Consider the following 24,021-nt stretch of genomic DNA (forward strand, 5'->3'; position numbering starts at 1 on the left):
ACTGGCCTCAGATGAAAGCGGCGTCCAACACATACTGTAGGACTTGTGTAACCTGCCAGGCCAGTGGGAAAACAGGGGTGAAGCTAAAAGCTCCCCTGGAACCACTTCCAGTCGTTAGCACCCCCTTTGAGAGGGTGGGCATCGACATTGTAGGGCCTTTGGATCCACCAACAGCAGCTGGTCACAGGTTTATCCTGGTACTGGTGGATCATGCCACACGGTACCCAGAGGCCATACCTCTGAGGACCGTCACTGCACCTGTAGTGGCAAGAGCCCTAATGGGAATCTTTACCCGAGTGGGATTTCCCAAGGAAGTTGTGTCCGACAGGGGGACCAACTTCCTGTCAGCTTACATGCGGGCCATGTGGAAGGAGTGTGGAGTGACCTACCGGTTCACCACTCCTTATCACCCCCAGTCAAATGGACTGGTTGAGAGGTTCAATAAGACCTTGAAGGGCATGATCAGAAGTCTGCCCGAGAGCCTGCGGAGGAAATGGGATGTCCTCCTACCCTGTTTACTCTTTTCCTACAGGGAAGTGCCCCAGAAGGGAGTGGGCTTCAGCCCCTTTGAGCTTCTGTATGGGCACCCTGTACGCGGTCCTCTCAGCCTGGTGAAGGATGGTTGGGAGAAATCTCCCAGGAAACCCCCCCAGGATGTGGTGAGCTACATGCTGGCCTTCAGGAGCCAAATGGCGAAGTTGTGGAAGCAAGCTTCTGACAACTTGGAGGCCAGCCAGGCAGTCATGAAGGAGTGGTACGACCACAACGCTCACCCGGTGGAACTGGAGCCTGGACAGAAAGTGTGGGTGATGGAGCCTGGAGAGCTTAGCGCCCTCCAGGATCGCTGGACAGGCCCCTTTGAGGTGTTGGAAAAGAAGGGTAAGGCCACATACCTGGTGGACCTTAAGACCCCTCGACAGCCCCTACGGGTGCTACACGCCAACAGACTCAAGCCCCACCATGAGAGGCCCGAAGTCATGCTGATGATGGTGACTGACGGGGGAGAAGAAGCGGAAAGCGAACCTCTCCCAGATCTCTTTTTGTCCCAAGAGAAGGATGGGTCAGTGGAGGGAGTGAATCTCTCTCCCACTCTCACTCCTGAGCAACGGGAAGACTGCCGCCAGAAACTGGAGCAGTACTCTTCGTTGTTCTCCCTTGTCCCGGGAAGGACCCACCTGTGTACCCATGATGTGGACACAGGAGACAGCCCACCAGTGAAGTCCAAGACCTACCGGCTGTCTGACAAGGTGAAGGCTAGCATACATGGAGAAGTTGCCAAGATGCTAGAGCTGGGAGTAATTGAACCTTCCAACAGCCCTTGGTCCAGTCCGGTGGTGCTCGTGCCAAAAGCCGCACCACCAGGCACCACACCTGAACTGAGGTTCTGTGTGGATTACCGAGGACTGAATTCAGTGACAAGGACTGATGCTCATCCGATCCCTAGGGCGGATGAATTGATTGACCGGCTAGGAGCTGCCCAATATCTGAGTACCTTTGACCTCACTTCAGGGTACTGGCAGATCTCCTTGACAGATGGAGCAAGGGAAAGGTCAGCCTTCTCCACGCCTGAGGGACACTACCAGTTCTGTGTGATGCCCTTTGGGCTCAAGAACGCCCCTGCCACATTTCAGCGGCTGGTGAACCAGGTCCTCTCTGGATTGGAGAGTTTCTCTGCTGCCTACTTGGATGACATTGCTGTCTTCAGTAGCAGCTGGGAGGACCATCTGCAGCATTTGCAGGCCGTTCTCCAGGCCCTGAGACAAGCTGGATTGACCATCAAAGCCAGCAAATGCCAGATTGGGCAGAGGTCGGTTGTGTACCTTGGACACTTGGTGGGTAGGGGGACTGTGCAGCCCCTGCAGGCGAAGATTGAGGCAATCATGGCCTGGGAACCCCCCAAGACACAGACTGAGGTCCGAGCTTTCCTGGGCCTCACAGGTTACTACCGTCGCTTTGTGAAGGGGTATGGCACTATTGTTGCGCCCCTCACAGAGCTCACCTCCAAGAAACAACCTCGACGGGTAGTTTGGACAAAGGCTTGTCAGCAAGCCTTTGAAAAGTTGAAACAGGCAATGTGTGCGGCACCGGTCCTGAGGGCCCCAGACTTCTCCAAGGAGTTCATTGTCCAAACGGATGCATCGGAACATGGCATTGGGGCAGTGTTATCGCAACTCAATGAAGAGGGCCTGGATCAACCTGTAGTCTTCTTATCCAGGAGGCTGCTTCCCCGGGAACAGAAGTGGAGTGCCATTGAGAGGGAAGCTTTTGCGGTGGTGTGGGCTCTGAAGAAGCTGCGGCCATACCTCTTTGGCTCGCACTTCCTGGTTCAGACTGACCACCGACCCCTTCGTTGGCTGATGCAGATGAAGGGGGAAAATCCCAAGTTGTTGAGGTGGTCCATCTCCCTACAGGGAATGGACTTCCGGGTGGAACATCGGCCTGGAGTGGACCACGCCAATGCAGACGGTCTCTCCAGGTATTTCCGCCTTAGTGATGAGGACTCCCAAGGGGTTGGGTAGTTCTCCCCACTTTCAGCTGGGGGGGACGCGTGTTAGACCTGTCTGACTTTTTGGCGAAGTCCCTCCTAATTTTTATTTATTTTGTCCCCTTTTTGCCCCTCATACCATTGTTAATTTTTGTGTCTACTGACTTTTTGTAGGTGTTGGTCAGGGGGATAGGTGTTTTCTTTCCCCCTCATAATATTTTACCTCAGGCCCAGAGGCCTGTTCTGACAGGAAAGTTGGCACCACCTAAAATGGTGGCCACCAACTGCCCCAACTGTCACCAACAGAACCTGGCCATAGACCAACATAGGGCATTCCAGAACCTTCTGGTCCATTCTGGACCACTGAAGGGCAGCCTATATAAGGCGGAATGCGGGACAGCCATTTTGTCTACCTGTGGAAGTCAGCTGGAGGACAGGTGGTAGCTAAGGGTGGGAAAAGGTTAGACTTAGGGTTGACCTCCTGAACTGGGAAGCTGCCTATTTGGTCCAACCCCCAACTCCCCTTTTGGTTACCTGTCCTGGCCCCGCTGCGTAGGGTTACTGGAGACCCTGGGCGCCTAGCTTGCCCCTTGTCTACATTATACAGGGGAAAACTACAGGAGAAGGAGACTGTGGCGCTGCGGAGCGCAGTCCTCTGCCCAGTGAAAGGAATTCTGCTGTGATTCCCTCTAGCAGTGAAGGGTTAATTCTTGTGGCCCCATCCTTTTATTTAACTCTTCAAATCATCCTGCCCTGATCTCAGCGACTGTCTCCTCGTCCAATCTCCCCCAAGTGAGTCATCTCTCACCTGCCGTGAAGTGGGCGCTGAGGGAGCAGTGGCCGGGAGAGATCGGCGCCGCATCGTGACTGAGGAGGCGCTTGGAAGTTGAAGGGTACCGGTTCCCTGAAGCGGCACGGAAATCGCCGTCTGCGGGGCCCCCGGGGGCACCGGTCGCGGCATTGTGCAGTGACTCAAGGTTGCAAGGCCGTCAGCGCTACCGCGCATGCCCCAGGCGTTCCCACTTCCTTGATGTAGGAGGGGTCGAGGGCCGGGAAGGCCGGAAGGTGTAGCGTCTCGCCAGCGGAGCCAGCGCGGAGGTAGGCGGGAGCGGAGGCGGGTCTGGAAGAGAGGAGTAGCGTCTGAACTCCCCGCGCATGCCCAGAAGTGTGCGCGCGTAAGCCCCGAGTGAGGGGAAGCCTCTGAATCCCCTCGGCGGTGGAGCGGAGGAGAAGCGTCTGAATCCCCTCGGCGGGGAAGAGCGAGTGTGGAGTCTCCTCTGTTCGGCTCCCGCGTCCCTGAGAGAGAGCTGGTTTAAATCGGAAGGGGGAAGCTGAGGGGCTCTGAAGAGCGGTGGGTCTCCTCAACGTTCAGCTCCTTTGCCCTGCCTCAAGTGATGTGAAATACAAGTAAGGAGGATTAAGCAGGGGAAGGAGAGGCTGAGAGGGGTCCCTCTTAAGGGCAGAGACTGCCGGTTGACTGAACTAGGACCAGGCTGGTGCTAGGGAGCGACCCTCTGGTCCTGGCAACATACAGTGAAAGTTATGACATTAAAAGTGTAATGTTTATTCAAATGTAAACTATCATTTTAATTCACATGTCTTTAATGCATTGTTCTACTGCAAGAAGTTAAAGCAGAAGGAGGCTAATTCATCCTTCCATGACCTAAGGTGTGGAGAGGGTTAAGGTTTAGGTGTGACAGAGAAGACCACATCTTCAAAGGGATGAATTAATGTAAAATACAGTTAATGCTGAGTATTGATTTGATTTAACAACTTCAACAGTACTGTGATTTATGATCTGATATTCTGCAGTGCTTTCAATTGAGAATTCTGAAACAAAGAGCAAAGATATTATTTTTATAAAACAGCTCATATTTTTCTAACAAGTTGGTGTAGTGTTGTTTTTGTGTGCTATTGCGTGGATTTACTCTTGGGTGGTCTGCAACCTTCACACTGTGCCTCTAGAAATTGCATGTCTTACCCCTAGGCCAGGCTACCCTAGGTGTCCTGGCATATCAGGTTCTAACAGAGACCATATACAAAAATATATAAAAGTATAGATGGCGAATTAATGAATAACATCTTTCATTGCCTATGTGAGGTTGGTCAGAACCCCTAGTGAAAAACATCCCTGTTATTCACAATTACCCATCAATATGCACAGTAGCAAAAGAAAACAACAGCAAACCAAAACAACCCCTCAAATGGGCTTATATGCTGTTGTCTTGTCATTTTTTGGTGTTACATTGTGCTATTTTTGTGGTGGTACACTATTGTTATATTTTGGTGAGAAGGTAGGTTATTTCTGAGTAGTGTGATTTTGTTGTGTTTTTGGGTCATGTTAGGATGACGTTTTGTGTTGCTGCGCTGGCGTGTTGCTTTGTGGGATGTTGTGATGGTGTATTGTGTTGGCACATTGTTGTTTTGTGGGTTGTGGTATATTGGGTTCTTGTATTGTAATCGTGTTGCTGTGTTTTATTATGTTGGTGTGTTGTATTGTGATGTGTTGAGTATTGATGTGTTTTGGTTTAACCGTTGCACTATTATGTTGTTTATGTGTTTTACTGTATTGAGCCACTTCTCTGCTTTGGTTGTATTGTTTTATTGTAATATGTTGTGTTGTTATTCTATATCAACTTCTTTCATCCTACATATGGACATTTTTTGTCATACGTGAGTATTGTCATTTTCAGCGCAAAATAAATCGTGCAAGTGTTTGTAAGTGTGGGTACTGACAGTCATTCGAGGAACCAGGAGTTATTTACAACCAAGGAGCCGAAACCCCACAGCCATAAAAACGGTTTGTGATACGGCGCCTGATGTCATACAACAGAACTAAACGCATCAGAGGCTGAACGTTCTAGAAGCAGGCAGCAGAGCGTAGTAGAGCTCTCCTCACTAACGACCTGGCTGCCAAGGTGATGAGCGCCGTGCCTTGACAGCGGGAGCCACCGAGGAGGCAAGGACGAGGCGTCGGTCTGTGAAGCAGGAGTTAGTGGAGGGAGGGTGGCAATGCAGCCCCACGGAGCGGAAGTATAAAGAGGCGCTGCCTCTGTTTCTCGCAAGTGGAGTGGGACTCGTCTGAGTCAAACGTCGAAGTGCGAGAAGCTTCAGCGAAAGGGACCATCATTTTTCAAAATTATTTAAGGTACTGCCGTTGAAGAGGTGTTTCAGGTACACTCAAACCTTCTTTGTGTTTATCATAACGTAACGGTTGTTTTGAGGTCTGTGTTTAAATTAAACAAGAAAAGTCGAAGTGAGCAAGGAAGGATGTACAACGAGATGGGTGCGTGTTCAGCGGAAATAGCAATTTAAATCCTCAGGGAATAGTAATCAGAATTGGGCTAAAGACAAGTTGCCACCTTTAGAGCTAGTGTTATAATATCCAAAATCAACTAAATACATTTTATGAGGCTTGGTCGTATGGCAGACTGGTGGCACAGAATACTTGCTATTCAAACCTTCAAGTACAGATGTAGTGAACGCATTAACCCCACGGAGCTCCATGGCACATGACGTTGCATACATAGGTAGGTTATTTGCAATTTTACGGGTTAGGAACAATTTGACTCAAACATCTGTGATGATTTCGGGCTACAGTCGCTGCATTATCTTTTAAATGAAATAGGATTCTTGTTGGCTTGATTTCTGGGGAGGTAGCTCCACGGAAGGCATAGAAAACCCCATGGTCTCTCTTGCTATTTGTACCTCCAGATATGAAGAAACATCAGAGGCGAGGTCTAATTTTGCCTTTCCATTAAGTCATCAGTTTAAAACTCTTTGAAGGTGGGGGATACTTGAGGTGTTGTAGGGACACAGTCTTTGCTGCAGTTGTCATTCACCCAGATCTAAACACCCACCACAAACGAACAAACCTGCACTGTCATTGAGTAAGTGGGTGAGGATTATTTGAGGTTCAATATCCGGTATTAGGCAAAGAATTCAAAATTGCTGCTTAAATTATGTTCTCCAGTGTACAGTCAGGGTCGCACTGGCCTGTATAGCAGTTAGGCAGTGCCAGAAGGGCTGGTCTGATGTGTCAGTGTGTGGGCAGATTTTAGGTCTCGCCCAAGGCAACACATGCTCTGTCTGTTGTGAGAGATATTGTTATCTTGCAGTGGGCTAAAAGCCAGGCCATTGCTTACCATTGGCTGGCTTCTATTTCTCATTTGCTGGCTTCTTATTAATTTGCTGTGTGGCCTTTCCTTCCTCTTCTTATGTTTGTCCCTCAGGAGTGTGGCATATTACTATGTCCTTCCACTGCTCTCTTCTTCAGGCGCTACTTTTTTCTTTTTGTTTAAGCACACTACAAGAATGCATGTGTTTTACAAATGTCTCCCTTGTGTGCTTCTCTCTCCTCCTCTGTAAAACTATGTGTCTCTCTCTCTTGCCTGTATGCCTTCCCCCCCAACCCCCCACATATCCCCATGTACTTTCTCCATACCAGCTCCATGTTGTTCTCTCACACATTTGATTTTTCCACCCATGTCCCATACTGGTTTCTTCACCCATGTCCCTTCCGTCCCTCGTCCTCTGTGTTGCTTATGTCAGCAACCAGCAGCCCCGCATGTTGGTTTCCTCCCACGGCTTTCAAAAAACACAAAGACATTGGACATTCTTTTTTCTAAAACGAGCCACATCAAAAGCTTTCTTAAAAATTCTTTAGCCGTGTGTCACAGCATCTGGACTGCTGTGGTGCATGACTAAAACTGTTGGTAAAGCCATTAGGTTCCACAGCAGCCACGGCCGCTGCAGGTAAGAGCGGTGGGGCCAGGTGAGAGGGGATTTCGAGAGATAACCACAATGGGAAATGAATTAATTATTACATTTTCCCTTGTGGTTATCTCTCGAAATCCCCCCTCACCTGGTCCCACCGCCCTACCGCTCTTACCTGCAGTGGCCGCGACTGTTCCTAAGGTGAGACCTATTTGGTTTGCCAATGTTCGTTTTGGTTGTTTGTGGGCCAAGTTTTACTGTTGATGTCTGTGATATTGCTAAACATTACATGCTGCAAGCACAAATGCATGTAGTTTCACATACCTTGCAAAACTGATATAGCATTTCTTTACTGTAGTGTTGGTAGTGAACATTGTGATGTAAAATCTTGACATTACAAGCATCCATGTTCTTATTTGGTTACCTGCTAGCTGCACAGTTGGAAGGAGACAAGGAGTGGTTAGCTGGTCATATTAGGAATGCAACAAAGAAGTCTTATTTCACATCCATTTTATACTATCTTTACTACAAATAAAAGTTCAACGCTGCCACAATATGCAAATGTAGGCCACGTTTTTTTTGCTATCTGATTCGCTGATGAAGGCCATTTTATTTTGGTGCCGGGGTATATTTTCTGTACCAATCCGATCCTGTGTACAGTCATACTCTAAACAAATATAAAACCATGTGGGTCAAGAATGCGATTATGATGGAGGGAAATGTAGTTCCAAATAAATGGTACTGATGGAGAGCTTTTGTCAAGATGTCAAAACATAGCACCCAGAAGAGGATAAAGAGGGTCTGCTTTACCCTAGGAGGAAGAGAAGATCATTTTTAGAAAATATGGCACGGTTACTTAGAATTCCATGTGCAATATTGTGAGCATCGAGTGGCCTAACTGGTCTCTCAACAATGGTATTTATGGACGGTTTCTACTTCCAAGGACTTTTACGCAGGGTTTCTTGTTCCATGCTGTTTCTCTACTGCAGCTTCCAGCATGATGATAGTGTGTCAATCTAGATTCATTTTGGATATTTATCACTGTAAATTCAGGTTAAAATTAAAACATATCAGACATGATTATGAGGGTGGGAGAAGTTTAAAAAAAAATGAATTTTTTTATTCACACGCTAGATGGTTACTTTTTCCCATTGTCTAATGACAGTTTCATACTACCACAAATCAGGCAGTAGGTCAAGACTTTATAGGTGGCATGCTTCACCACTTAAGCAGCCCACCGCCACCACACACCTTACAGCTGAAGGTCGGGCTTGTATAGCAGAGCGATTAGACAACCTGACGTACAAGGGAATGCGATTTATTTACAGGGAAACTTTTCGTCAGATAAGGGCACATCCAGTGCTTAATTTAAGCTGGCAGTTGCTGGTGGTATCCACTAGCACAAATTTTTTGTCGCCTAACAAATGTTTCCTCAGCAGACTTTGATCCAGAGCAAGAGAGAGAAAAACGCACAAGGGGGAAAACAGGAGGAAGAGAAAGATGTAAAAACAGTGACAAAGAAAGAAATTTGGTATTAAAAAGAGCCTGAAAAAGTGAGATAAAGGGACAGGAATTGTCTGGTGGTAGATGGAGGCATGAGGTGGAATGCTGCGATTACTTACCAGTAATATCATTACTCTGAGTCCTTCTCTCGCCTTGCTGAATCACATAGTGAGGCCCCTGTGCCTCCAATCACAATCCTTTCCCATGCATAAAAGTCCCTCCCCCTCCATACTTTCTGTTCCGTACCAAGCCCAAAGACCACACAGTTGGATAGGCTGACAGCGCGGGAGGGCCTGTTTCAGCACGACGAGAGAAGGACTCAGAGTAATGCAGTGCTGAATCACATAATGAGATGTACCAAAGTCACAACGGGGGCCAGGCCAACTGCGCAGAAATCGCAACACAAGGCAAAGCCAAAGGCTAGACAGTAGCCAGCACTGCGTACACCACAGACTGCACCAGCCGGACGCGAAACCGTCCCCAGAAGGAGAGCCAAAAGGAGAACAAGCGATGAGCGCCAGCACGAAGCAGAAGAGGACACAAGAGGGAGACCCGCTAGCACAAAGTCCAGGTACCACCAATGAACAAACAAGCCGCAAACACCAGCAGCGGGTAGACAGAAAAGGCAATCAGCCAAAAACAGCCAACCGGCAACCAAAACAGCACCAGCAGGATTCCCAGACATAATCCACCTAGGCCAGAGGCCCGGGAGACCACCAGACCCACCGAAAGGGAACCTGGAAACCAGAATTGCCCCACACGGAGGAAACCAGCACTGGAGGCAGAGAAACCAAAAAGCAGAACCCCAGGTGACAGAGCACACCACATCAGGAAAAGACAGAAACCCCAGCCCAGGTTGCATAAGGAACAGGACAGGGGGGGGGAGATGACAACGGGGCCCAACAGCCGCCCAAACGGCAGAAGGAACACACCCAAAAACAACAGAAAGTACAAAGGTCAACAACCAGGTGCCAACCTGGAGACCAGGACACAAACTAAATGGCCGGACCAGGAACCAGCAACACAGATCCTCACATGGAACAGGAAACGCCTAGGCTGAATGGGATGCCAGGCCAGACCAGCCACAAGGGCCCCATCGAACAAGCCACGTCTACCTAGGAACTAGCTGGGACGGCCTCAGTGAGGCAGCCCAAGCCCCAGAGAAGTTAAGGGGACAGATGGTCGCAGACCACCAATCACCATGTGAACAACACAAGCCGAAGCCAAACAACCCTCAAGCAAAACGAGGGGCAGCCATGAAGAGGAGCCAAAAGAAAATATCCCCAACCCCACAACCCCCAACCGCCAAGCCAGAGGAGAGTCGAAAAAAGTGGACCCTGAAGGCCACTGAACATCTCAGCAACTGAAGACGAACAGCCAGAGCCAGCCAGCCAGCAGAGAAGATGAGGAGATCACACACAACCCCCAACAAAACTGAAGATACAGAAGCCAGGAAAACAAAAGGTGAGACAACTGCATGGGGACAACTGACACACATGCCCCACGGCACAGCCAGAGGCAAAAACCACGCCCCCAAGAAGGAAGAAGGCAACACCCCAAAGAGGCAGACTGGGCATAAAAACCAGAGGCCAGAAAACAGACCGACAGGCCCCAACCCCTGAGCGAGCAACCGGAATCAAAGGCAAAAAGTCCCAGGAAGAACAAGGAGTGGCCAATAGGTGGGCCCAGGAAGGATGAACCAGGCCAGAAAGCAGTAACAATGGCACCCCGCCACCCAGCGCACAGGGTTAGATGACACAAACCATTGCCATACCAAAGGGGGACAAACCCCACAATAGAGCAACCACCAGAGCGATGTGCAACAGCCCATACAGACACCAAGGCAGCAAAAAGGGACCACAGTGGGAGCGCAGCAGTCCCTGGAGACACCCAACACCACAGCCCCTGATAAGCCAAAAACAGCAGAAGCACAGAAAAGCAAGTGAAGGGCAGGCACAGAACCCCGCCCAGCACCCACCATAGCACCCCGCACCCCAGGGATGCCAAAAACCAGCCACCAACATCCCGCTGCACAGCGACCAGGAAAGACAAGCACCACTGCACTAGGCAAGGGAAAACAGCGACAGCCTACAGGCCCAGAACGCAGAGGAAGAGGCACCAACCACACAACAGGCAGCCACAGCACCAGGAAAGACAGCCCAGAAACATGCACAAGCAGCAGGGCGAACAGCCACAGCGACCAAGGGCAGGAGAGAAAACGGATCAACCAGCACACACCCTGAAACCCCTACAACAGAGGATGGGGAGCAAGGCACCAAAACAGGAAGGGTGCACAGAAGGCCGCCAGGAACCCCCAACGAAAACCTCAGAGAACACAAACAGCTAAGGAACAGCAGAGAAAACACGGACGACCATGCCACAAGTTTGCAACTGAACCCCCAAATGCCAGAAACAGACAAAGCGGGCAGGAAGAGACCTAGCAGAAGAAAAGGTCAGGACCGGATCCAACCAGAAGAAGAGGCACAAAGAACAATGGAGCCTTAAGTCCCCAAACGGCACATACAGAGAGCGCTAGCTCAAAAAGAAGAGCACCCAACCCACTAACATGGAAAAGGGCAGCAGCAGGCCAAAGCCGCACAGGCAGGATACGCGGCAGAGTGCACAATAGCACCCAAAAGGAAGAGAACAAGGAGAAGCAGAGGAAAAGGCAACAGCAAGGCAGCCGTCAAACTAGCCCCTCCCCAGCAACCAGACACTACCGAGCCAGCCGGAGGAAGGCACTGCACCCCTTGACTGGTTCGAGAAGACACGGAGAGAAAAGCACAAGCCCATGACTCACCCAAGAGGCAGCTGCACAAGAAACCAGTCAGGCTGCCCATCAGACAGATACCCACACATAGGGGCCACAAGGGCGACCAGCCAGGGACAGGGTCTGGCAGACCAACCAGGCCCCCGAGAGACAACAGTCAGAGAGCCATAAACTTGAGAAAGAGGCAAAAAAAGAAGCAAACTCCCCACAGCAGAGGCCCATGCAGACACCCGTTGCACAGGAAACAGGTGACCATGCATGTAACCGAACTGTAACAATGGGTTTACCCAATATACCCTTGGAGGCTTGGGCAAAAATCGTATTGGTGCTGATTACAAGCATGCTCACTGGTAAAGGGTGCCTGCAAGGGATTTCATTTAGGAATATTCTAGTTAGTTTACAAGGAGAGGGTTTTAGTGAGTGAATTCTAAAGCCACAATTCAAATTAATTGAGTCAGTGAGCATGCATGTAACCGGCACGCAGCCAGCAGCGGCCCAAGGAAATGCTTTTTGCCCACTAAGCCACTGGAGTCAAGCTATCCTGGCTGAAGACAGCTGATAGCCAGAAACCGGTTTTAGGATGCTTGATTCCGGCCCAGGAAAGACATGGCTAGGCAGTTCGGGCTGAACTGTTCCCATGAGGCACAGGGTCAAGACTGCTTTGCATATGGCCATGTCTGAACTGGGGTGGCTTGGTGAGCAAAATAATGATGGATTAAACCCAGATCTCTGAATGGGGGCGAATGTTTTGCCATTGTGCAACATTCCATCCATCATCTTGTGTGTTTTGCTGTTCACCCTATGTGGGAAGGGTATGCCCAGACGTGGGTCCCTTGCTCACTAAGAACAAAGCAACTGGGGACCCCCAGCTCCGCATGGAGGCTCCGACACAACGGGGCCGCCGGGGCAACACAAAAGCAAAAAACCCCGGCACCTCACGGAGCCACAGCCTTAGACCCCACCAGGAAGGAGGCAAACAGCTGGCAAAGACAACCGCCAGGGAGGGCAAACGCACAAGACCCTGCATTTGAGCCCCGGAGCCTGGCAACACCAAGCAAAGTCAAGGGCCAACCAGTGGCCAAAAAGCTGCAGTACCACCGCCACACCCACCAGGGGTGGGCCAAGGTGACCAGGAACACACAGGAGACCCAGGAAACCAGGACAAGCCAAGAAACTAGCCTGAGCAAAGCACCGTAGTCCTCCGACCAGGCAGAAGCACTGCACGCAGAGGAGACACCAGCGTGCTGAACCGCAGGTCGAAACACCCCCCCAGTACTCACTGAACAGGCCAACAGGAAACCAGGACACGCAGCAGTCCAGCCCCATACACCAGGCCAGACAAATCCTATACTAGACAGCCAGCAGCAACAGTACACACCAGCAGTGCACACCAGGGGAACAAGCAAGCACAGTTACACCCAAGGGCATCAGGATGCAGCAACACAGATGGCAAAAGACACTCCAATTGCAAGGGAACCCACTCATTGACCTCAGAAGGACGAAAGGCTGAGTGGAACCTCTGGGAAGCGAACCTGTAACACTGAAGATAAATACAGGCCACCAAAGAGGGCACAAAAGGCCACACAGTCTGGGTGGGAATACGAAACAAAAGGCCTGGCACACAACCGTCCAAACACACCTGTCAGAAACAAAATAATGCATACACCTGCAGGCCAGCGGAACACAGGGCTAAAAGAAGCCAGAAGCACAGGGCATAAAAGCAACAGCCTCCTGAAACAGGACGTACCACCAGCACAAATCCAGCCAGAGAACATGGAAATGCGAGGCAGGGTGGGCCCGCCAGGAACCAGCAAACCGAGGAGACCCCGACTCCCAGGAAACACTTGCCCCCAGCCAGCCGGTGGATAGCATCTTCTTTCCCCTGACAGGTGGAAGAAGAGAAACTGGCAAGATTACCGGACACCGCACCGGAGACAGCCTAACCCCCAGAATGCCCTGGAAGCGGGGACAAGAACTGTCCGCTGCACCACGGACAACCCAGAACCCCGCACTCACCGGAAGCGCCGCTGCATGGCAGCCGATCACCAACTCAGAAACGGTGATAGGGAAGAGCACCGACCAGCAGCAAGGCATGCCGACAGGTAACTCACAACCTCACATGAAGGGCCAGCCTCTACAGCACGCCGAAACCAAAGGAGGAGGATCAACTGGACCACATAAGCTCCTCACCACGCTGTCACCGTGAAGCCAGGAACAGACTCACATGAAAACGCTGGAGCACGCACACTACATGTGCCCCTAGATTGGAATTAGCACAAAAAAGTAACAGGAAGTATGGAGGGACTATAATGCTTGGGAAAGGATTGTGATTGGAAGCACAGGGGCCACACTATCTGGCAGATGCATCAAAGTTATGTTTTGCGAGTCCTTAATAGCGAATTTTAAGGAATCGCTATTAAAGACTCGCAAAACGGGATGCATGTAGGAATCGCAATGTTATTAGCGATTCCTACAGATTCCTTATTAGCTATTCGGTAATAGCTAATCGCTAATTAGGAATGGCTTTCCCATTCAATCCTATGGGCCTAAAGGCCCATAGGAATGAATAGGAAGGCCATTCCTTATTAGCGATTAGCTATTACCGAATCGCTAATGTTCCGCTATTTCAAGGGTGCCAGGGTGTCCAAAGGACACCCTGTTGCACCCCTGAAATGGACCTGTGCACAAATGTTACACACACACATGCCCTAAGGGCATGTGTGTGCGCAACATGTAACTTTGAAAAATGCACAAAAGTGCATTTTTCAAAGTTTTAGCAAATTACCACAAAGTTCAACTTCATGGTAATTTGCTCCCCCTATTAGCGAAATCGCTATTTTTTTGGGTTTCATGCATTGCATTTAAGGAATCTCATTTTGGGATTCCTTAAATGCAAGAGCAATTTAAGGAATCGCTATTTAGAGATTCCTTAAATTGCGATTTCTGCATTTGGGATGATGCATCCCAAATGCAAAAATACCGGGAGAAAACGGCCAGATTCTGAGAATCTGCCCGTTTGCTCCCGGTATTTTCTTTGATGCATCTGCCTGTATATGATTCAGGACGGCGAGAGGGACGATGAGGTAATCAAGAATACTGCTGGACATTCTGCACCTCCAACATTCAACAGCATCATCTGCAGGCTTGTAAGAAAAAAATGATAGGCCCCAGCACTTATTCTTTTACAACTTCAGCACTGAAGATATAAAATTACTATGCACCCAACTAGCAGAATAATGGACAAACAGGCATGATCACGGTCGAATCATTCAGATCGTCGGCATACTACTCTAACACTGTGGTACTTGGAGCAAATATGTTCAGGAGTCGGCCAATAAAGAGGGTTAAAATATAGGACACAAACAGGTGTCCCCTGTTTGTAACTGGTCTTCCCCTCTTTGTCTGGTTAGAAGGTAATTGTTTGAGGACCTGCTGAGTGAGACTTGTTGATAAATAAAATAACAAGGTAATGATGTCCAGGAATAAATATGTATAAATAAATATAGCCACAAGACCAACAGTCTTGTGCAGGGGCGACACATCCCCACGTATAACTGGTCAACAATTTATAAACTCACAAGGGCATCCTGAATTCTTTCAACATATCTTTTTTATTTTAGATATAGTTATCTGTACAATTATCAATCTTACATAAAGCGTATAACTTTACATATACAAAAACAAACACAGTCACAATCATGAGTTGTTCAAACTCTTTTTTGTAGTACCCATCCATTTAGACCTGGTTGCACAAAAAACAAAATCCCAGCAATCCAAGGGGAGGTAGTCCTTTTCTCACACCACCTAAACAGAGAGATACCACTTCTCTATTCAATCATTTCTATAGTGTGCAGCACAATATTCAAGCAAACATAATTCAAATAGACGGACTCCTCCTCTTCACATGTCGAAGCGTTTCGGCCCACAGAGTCAGGCCTCCTCAGGACAAGGGTATCTCAATTCAACACAAGACAGATGACCTTCACTTCAATTTAACACAATCAAAAACTATACACTTTGTTCACATTATGAACAAGCTGTCATGTCATACCCATGCATAGGCACATGCTCATGCCGGGAAATAGACTCCCACGTAGAGTGACCATCAGAGAAGACCTATTGTGGTTAAAAAGATTTTTAATGAAGTCGGGGTGACAGTACATCCATAAAACACAACGTGGACCTAAGGATAGTGAAACAGCTCCAAAGCCAGCCACAACTATTCTCTGTGAAAATCATGCTTCGTGTCAATACAGTGTAAGTGAAACTCCCCATGCACAACCGGCCCAATACCCGAGGGACACACCTCCGAATCAACCTACTTGGGATAGAGAAAGGGCAAGCTTGGCAGGTACTAGGGCGGATGCATCTGTACCTGCTGAAGAAAGCACAAGCCATGCTGTAAGTAACTAGTCCAAACGTACATTGTGATTACCCAAGCGCCCTATCTAACCATATTCTACTGGAGCAACTTACGTATATCAAGATGAAGGCCCTGTAGTGTCCTGCTGGACACGTTCTAGTTGTTCTGTTCTGTAACCCTACACTATACACCCACCCACCACTGGTGTCACGAGTCATGTGACCCAGTCAATAAAGAGGTCAGAGCGCACGTGCTCGGGCCATTAACTAACCAGCTATCCCAATGTCCGTGTTTCTTTACACCATCATAATGCGGGCCTAAGGCCCAACATTACACTGGCGACGAGGTGGATGTGCCCCGGCATGCGACAGCCTATAGAAATGGGGGGGAGAATGCTGCCTGCCTGAGGGCACCCCCTAGAACGATCGGCGCCGGCCGCCGAGAGGCCCGCGGGGTGTGTGCCGTGCGTCGGGCCTATGCGCAGATGTCGAGATGACCAGGAGCCTACCCCGCACCTCATGCGCTCCAACGACCTGCCCCCTGCGAGGAGTGCGTTGGAGGAGAGAAAGTGCTGACCATGCGGGGCCCACCCGTGGTGGCCGCAACCCGGCGACCCCACCCGAGAGAGCGGACCGGCCGGAGCCCACCTGTACCGGCCGCAACTGACCCCGTGTGTAAGCGGACCGACCGGAGCCCACCCGCGTCGGCCGCGACGGCCCCAACTGTGAGGCGACCTCCACGGAGCCCACCCGCGTGGAAGGTGAAGGACCTGTGGCTGAAGGTGAGCCGCTGCGCAAAGTGCCCCGAGTGCAAGAAGGTCAGCGGAGCCCACCCGCATCGCCTGTGACGCCCGTGGGACATGAGGTGAGCCGGCGACTCCAGCAGCACCACCGACTCCCCCACCCCTGCGCAGCGTGTGAGCTAGGAAGCTGCGGGCAGGGAGAGTAACGAAGGAGAGGAGCAGACTGCGGGGACTGCCTCAGGTGCAGTGCACAAGAGGGAGCCCACCTCGCTGCCCTGGTCTAAGCTGCACTGATTCCCCGCCCGCAGCATGTGAGCCGTAGAGCTGCGGCGGCGGGGTGAAGGAGTGCCTGCAGCGTGCAGAGTGCTGCTGGGCACGGATACGGCAAGCGGAGCCCACCCGTGCAGGTGCCCGACAAGGAAGGGGACAGAGTGAGGACACGGCGGCAGGACAATAGTGCTGCCGAGGACAGCACTAACACCACCTTTCCCCGCCGCACAGCAGGAACATTGTGAGGGTGGGGCGAAACAGCAGCACCCTGGCTGAAGCTGATCAGAGCGGCCAACAGGAAAGCAAGCGGGGCCCTGGTGTGCAGGCGAAACCTCGGTATGCACTGGCAGACAAGGGGCAGGAGTGCCTCGCAGCATGCGCAAGGTGTGATCGTCAAGTGCGGGGAAAAGAGGCCCAGACGCCAGCTCCAGTTTCCCCCACCTCCCCTACAGTGTGTGTGCAGCCAGCGCTGCCGCCTGATCAGCAGTGAAGGCCCTGTACAGCGTGATAGTGCTGACTGTCCCTAACGTGGGTGCCCACCCCACAAGGAGGAACTTGTTCACAGAGATGCCCCACCTCCCTGCCTAGCATCACAAAGGAAGTGCCTGTGCCCTCCTGCCCTCCCCCAGATGTACAAACAAAGTAAAAGTACTTACCAGGCATCCTCGAGGCCTGTCCCAGCACACCAGTGTAGCCAGAGTAGCCACAGCACCACCTGCTCCCACGCAGCACACAGCCCAGCACCAGCAGCTTCATCAGAAGGAGCTGAGGAAAGCTCCAGGAAAGCACACAACGGCATGAACTGCCAACAAAACCATACAATGCTGCCATCTAGTGGCTGGTTGTAAAAAAGTGAAGAGGAGGAAGCAGCAAACAAGCATTATGCAAGCCAATCACAGAACATAACCTCAACCTAAAGCAAGCCTGCAGCAACGCAGACTGATGACTGCAATTACCACGGTCACTGCACAGTGACATAAGGCATCACAGACCATTTAAGAAATCTGAGAACAGCACAACATTGTGCAGCAACGCACCAGGAATGCATGAAACATGCCCGGATGGCGCCAAGTCGCCATCAAGCCCTTAAGGACAAAGAGGGACGGTGCACGAACCCGCCAGAAACGCGAGGAACGCGCCAGGAGTGAAGCAACTCCCCACAGAACACTTAGGAGTACGCGCAACAAGTGGGCCCAAGAAAAGCAAGAAGCACAGCCATCAGCACACAGAAAGAAAAGGTCAACGGAGTGGTGACGCAACCCTCCTGAAGCACCAACACGGACACCAAAGCCTGGAACCCCATACGGAAACACCAGCGAAAGTCACAGGAGCAGTGACGCAACCCTCCAGACACAGCGAAGCACATGAAGAGCGCAGACAGAAGCGCGCCAATGCAGAAGCACTGCAACGGAATCAAGTGACGATCCCAGGGATCACGGACGGCATGAAGACGCAAGACCACGCAAAGCCAGAAGCGCGCAGGAGGTTGCGCCTGTGGACCTGACTGCGCAGTCAGCACCCAGGAAACCACTCCACACAGAATCACTGCTGAACGCAGGTCGGAGAGCACACACGTCTCCACCCCCACAGCGAAGCCCTACAGTAGGCCGAAGACCACCCAAGTGGTCCTCCCTCATACTGCCTTAAGACGGAGTCGGCCACGACCCAAGATCGGTAAGAGAGGAGTCCCACACCCCACGTGGCAGGCTGTCACAGCACCATGTGCTCCTACGAACAGCAACACAAGACCGGTCGTCACGTCGCCCAGCAAGCAAGGAGCACCTCACCAAGTGACTAGCCCTGTCACCTCGAAGACCGGATGAGCACAGGGGGGCTGAACAAGCCAACAAAGGGAGAAGACCGAGGACTCATAGCCAGCCAAGAAGCACACCCTGACACGCCAGACAGCCACCAAGGCGGTCCGACGTCCCAGGATACAGCCCCACTGATGAACCAAACATAAGCCGCAGCAAGCGCAGTCCATGTCTCATCCCAACGCTTCCCCAGGCGACCGTCCATCCCCGAGCGTCGGCAGTCTGAGTCAATCGGCATCTCTGCTCCTGTCCGCAGATGCCATGGGCGAAGAACAGCACTGAGTGCCCGCCCTCTCACCGCCTCAAGATGGAGTCAGCAGTGGCCCTACAACAGGCAAGAGAGGAACGGTACACTCTAGGTGTCAAGCCACCACCTAAGGTCAACATCAGCAAAGCGGAGGCACATGGCTGCCAAATCTCACCGGACATCCAACACTCCCAGCAAGTCACCAACACCTGTCATCCCGAGTCTCCACATGGCTGGCAACCACCATCACCCCAGCCATCAGCACCTGCGCCAAACAACACCACTGCCAGAGACCGGCAGTGCGGACCGGCAAGAGGTCCGAGAAGTTCAAGTAAGACGTGGTCCACGAACAGGGACCAATGAACTTCGACATACTCAAGAACCAGAAGTATAACCATTAACAGGAGAAGGTCGCGGCGACTGGTCCAGTCACAGAGTGGAAAAGAAGACAGTGTCCGAGAGCCAGGACAAGACCAGAGGAAACTCCGCCGAGTGCACGCCGCTCGGAGAAGCCTGGTCAAGAGGACAAGAGCAGCGAGGTGACCAGACCACGTCGCGAAAAGGAAAACAGAGGAGAAGGGCACGACGCCATGAAGGAAAGAGAAGAAGAAAGGAGTCATGTGGCACGACGCCATCAAGAACAACAACACCCAGAAAGGTGAGGAGAGGTGTGACAAGTCTGCACACCGACCAGAAGAGGAGGTGACATGCGCCACAACATCGAATACAAGGGCTTACAAGTCAAAGGGAACATCGGTAGCACTTGGCGAGGAACAGGCCTCTACCTACAAGTCCTCTGACAACCCGTCGACTGCAGGAAAGAACAGGCTGGACTATTGGCAACACCCACCTTTGGGATTGAGCGGAAGCCTGGATGCGGAGAGCGCTCAGACGTCTGGCAGAAGGAAAACTGACCACTCCACACCAGCCCATGGATATCCAAGGGGCAAAGGCCTCAAGGACACCAGTGGCAGAGGGTCCCGACACGAGAGATGGATCAGTCGCCGTCTACCCTGCACGTCTCAGGAAGAAGGGGAACTTGTGCTCAAAGGAAAGAGTCAACAACCACCCTCCAGGCGGAGCTACGAATGCATGGTAGTAATCTCATCGCCTCCTCCATTCACACCGGCTTGTGGAGTTGGAGCAACGCTGCAGAGAACACCCTGCCCAGCATAAACCTGAAGAAGAGGGCCTCCGGGACATCTCGTGGCAGGAGAATACCTGCGAGAGGGGCGTCCCAGTGAGAGGGGTACCTTTCAACCTCTCCCTCCTTTGCAATATGAAACCAAGCTGCCTACAGTGAAGAAACCCGACGGACCAGTATAAGACAACCTCCATCAAGTCCACCATCTGGTCGTCCTATTCAGCATCACCCCAAAAGCAAATTCTCAAGGGACTGAAGAACATACTGCCATGGCGCATGTCCAGAAGAGCACGCCCACCGAGGATCAGGACGTTGAGCCCAAGAGAACGAACGTTTCAGCTGAAAGTTTCCACCGTCGTCATCTAGCAAGCAGCTGAAGAGACTCCTTCTAAAGTTAGGAGATTGCATATTTTTATGTTTTCCTTCCACAGGTTTGGACTTTTGTTTTGTCTCAACTTTTATGAAGTTGGGGAGAAATGTAGTGTCCTGCTGGACACGTTCTAGTTGTTCTGTTCTGTAACCCTACACTATACACCCACCCACCACTGGTGTCACGAGTCATGTGACCCAGTCAATAAAGAGGTCAGAGCGCACGTGCTCGGGCCATTAACTAACCAGCTATCCCGATGTCCGTGTCTCTTTACACCACCATAATGCGGGCCTAAGGCCCAACATTACAGGCCCCTTGGAGATCCAAATAACCTTTAGGGCGGAAAGCCAATCCAAGACTCAAGAGTGAACATGTCACTCAGACACTTTACGTTCTACAAGGGAAGGAACAAAGACCAAAAAAGCCCCATTATTTATGCCGAGTGTTCTAGAATGTAAAAAGAATCACCGTAAAGTTCCAACGAGGACCCAGCCCCTCCCCCACCGAGTGCAAAGTTCAATTCTCACCTTAGCAAGATCAAAACGTGGTCTCTTCTGCTACTACCAAGACACACGAACCGCTCTGGGTGAAAATACCGTTTCGTTTCCCAAAGCAGCTGGGAGATCTCCCCGCTGTCCCTGACGCATGTACCAGGCAAGACGCACACGTTTAACTCAGTGCTTTAAATGGGAAAAAATAAGTGCAGGTACTCATTTAAATGACCTAGAGGTGTGGCAAGTGGGCGGGGCTATGGGCGTGGCTAGGGTCAAGATATGATGATACACATTGACTTCTATACAGGTTGCAGCACATGTCAAAACACAACAGAAATGCATTTATGTTAACAAAACAGTTTAAATCATTACACAAAGTGAAAGGCAAACAGGATAATATGTTAAAAATGTCCTTGTTTTGTAATATTTGCAACTTCTTAATGTCATACCGTTATTTGTTGTTGTTTGAGACAATGCTATATATCCTCAAGTGTGCATACACACAAAGAAATAAGCAGAGGTACAGAAAAGCGGCTGAGCTAAGGACTACAGAAGCGCTTTGGCTGTCAGAGACAGCTTCTTCTTTGACATCCTAGTGCTTACCAGCACTAGCAGCCAATGAGCACCTTTTATAAGTACCGGTACTCTCCTACAAAATGGCGAAGGGTCGGCATTGACAGTGATAAAAATAAGAAGTGCCAGTACTCAGTACCTAAGAGTAGCGGCCCATTTAAAGGACTGCTTCATCCCTTTGCCCTAAGGCCAGGCTCTTCCTATCTCCTTCTGGTTCTAATCTCCTTTCATGATTAACCTCTCATTTCTACCCAGCCTCTAACCTTCTCTCCCTGGATCTGCCCCTCTTACTGCCACCTCTCACTTACTTTCTCCACAAGTCTCTTACATTTTGTCACTGTTTTTCCCCCACTTGCCTCCTCTTCTCCCCTCCAAGATGTACCCATACCCTAAATTTGCCACCTGGCCTGTAATTTGTTGTCCTGTATTTCATTGTTTGTGTTGATAGAGCAATCTTAATGTTGAGGCCTGTAATTTGTAAATATTTTTTCCAGTAAATAAAAGCAGTACAAAACGATTTCCAAGGAGAGAGAGAGAAGGAGAGAGAGAGAAGGAGAGAGGAGAAGGAGAGAGAGAGAAGGAGAGAGAGAGAAGGAGAGAGAGAGAAGGAGAGAGAGAGAAGGAGAGAGGAGAAGGAGAGAGAGAGAAGGAGAGAGGAGAAGGAGAGAGGAGAGAGGAGAGAGGAGAAGGAGAGAGGAGAAGGAGAGAGAGAGAGAGGGAGAGAAAGAGGGAGAGGGAGAGAGAGAGGGGGAGAGAGAGAGAAGGAGAGAGAGAGAAGGAGAGAGTGAGAAGGAGAGAGGAGAAGGAGAGAGGAGAAAAGGAGAGACAGAGAGAGGGAGAGAAAGAGGGAGAGGGAGAGAGAGAGAGAGAAGTAGAGAGAGAGAGAAGGAGGGAGAGAGAGAAGGAGAGAGAGTGAGAAGGAGAGAGAGTGAGAAGGAGAGAGAGAGAGAGGAGAGAGGAGGAGAGAGAGAAGGAGAGAGAGAGAAGGAAAAGGTGAGAAAGAGAGAAGGAAAGCAAAAGAGAGCGAGAGAGATAGAGAGAAAAAGCGAGAGAGAGAGAAGGAGAGAGAGAGGAGAGAGACAGAGAAGGAGAGAGAGAGAGAGGGGAGAAGAAGGAAGAAAGAGAGAGAGAGAGGAGAGGGAGAAGGAGAAGGTGAGAGAGAGAAGGTGGGAGAGAGCGAAGGTGAGAGAGAGAAGGTGAGAGAGGAGAGAGAGAGAAGGAGAGAGAGAGAAAGAGAGAGAGAGAAGGAGAGAGAGAAGGAGAGAGAGAGAAGGAGAAGGAGAGAGAGAGAAGGAGAGAGAGAGAGGAGAGAGAGAGAGAAGGAGAGAGAGTGAGAAGGAGAGAGAGAGAGGAGGAGAGAGCAGGAGAGAGAGAGAAGGTGAGAGAAAGAGTGAGAGAGAGAAGGAAAGCAAGAGAGCGCGAGAGAGAGAGAAAGAGCGAGAGAGAGAGAGAGAGAGAGAGAGAGAGAGAGAGAGAAGGAGAGAGAGAAGGAGAGCGAGGAGAGAGAGAAGGAGAGAGAGAGAGAAGGAGAGAGACAGAGAAGGAGAGATAGAGAAGGAGAGAGAGAGAGAGAAGGAAAGAGAGAGAGAGAAGGAGAGAGAGAGAGGAGAGAGAGAGAGAGGGAAGGAGCGAGAGAGAGAATGAAAGCGAAAGAGAGAGAGAGGAGAGAGAGAGAAGGAGAGAGAGAGGGAGAAGGAGAAGGAGAGGGAGAAGGAGAGAGAGAAGGAGAGAGAGAGAGAGAGAGAAGGGGGAGAGAGAGAGAGGAGGAGAGAGAGAGCAGGAGAGAGAGAGAGGAGAAGGTGAGAGAAAGAGAGAGAGAAGGAAAGCAAAAGAGAGCGAGAGAGAGAAAGAAAGAGCGAGAGAGAAAGAGAGAGAGAGAGAGAGAGAGGAGAGAGAGAGGAGAGAGAGAAGGAGAGAGAGAAGGAGAGAGACAGAGAAGGAGAGAGAGAGAGGAGAGAGAAAGAGAGAGAAAGAGAGAGAGAGAGGAGAGAGAGAGAAGGAAAGAGAGAGAGAGGAGAGAGAGAGGAGGGAGAGAGAGAGAGAGGAGAGAGAGAGAGGAGAGAGAGGGAGGAGAGAGAGGAGAGAGAGGAGAGAGGAGAGAGAGAGGAGAGAGAGAGGAGAGAGAGAGGAGAGAGAGAAGGAGAGAGACAGAGAAGGAGAAGGAGAGAGAAAGAGAGAGAGAGAGAAGGAGAGAGAGAGAGAAGGAAAGAGAGAGAGGAGAGAGGAGAGAGAGAGGAGAGAGAGAGAGGAGAGAGAGAGAGAGAGAGGAGAGAGAGAGAGGAGAGAGAGAGAGGGAAGGAGAGAGAGAATGAAAGCAAGAGAGAGAGGAAAGATAGAGAGAGGAGAGAGAGAGAGTGAGAAGGAGAGGGAGAAGGAGAGAGAGAAGGAGAGAGAGAGAGGAGAGAGAGAAAGAGGAGAGAGAAGGAAAGCGAAAGCGAAAGAGAGAGAGAGAAAGAGAGAGAGAGAGAAGGAGAGAGAGAGAGAGAGGAGGAGAAGGAGAGAGAAAGAGAGAGAGAGGAGAGAGAGAAGG

General features: G+C 50.7%; 1 protein-coding gene across 1 annotated transcript in view; it reads left to right on the forward strand.

Moving 5' to 3' along the window:
* Positions 1–5,549: 5,549 nt before the first annotated feature.
* LOC147727495 (uncharacterized) overlaps positions 5,550–24,021 on the forward strand; it is a 507,629-nt gene continuing 489,157 nt past the window's right edge. The window contains exon 1 of the mRNA XM_086963127.1: positions 5,550–5,633. The gene's annotated coding sequence lies outside the window, so the exon portion shown is untranslated. The remainder of the gene's footprint in view (positions 5,634–24,021) is intronic.

Source organism: Lissotriton vulgaris, chromosome 3_1, assembly GCF_964263255.1.
Source record: "Lissotriton vulgaris chromosome 3_1, aLisVul1.2, whole genome shotgun sequence".
NCBI lineage: Eukaryota > Metazoa > Chordata > Amphibia > Caudata > Salamandridae > Lissotriton > Lissotriton vulgaris.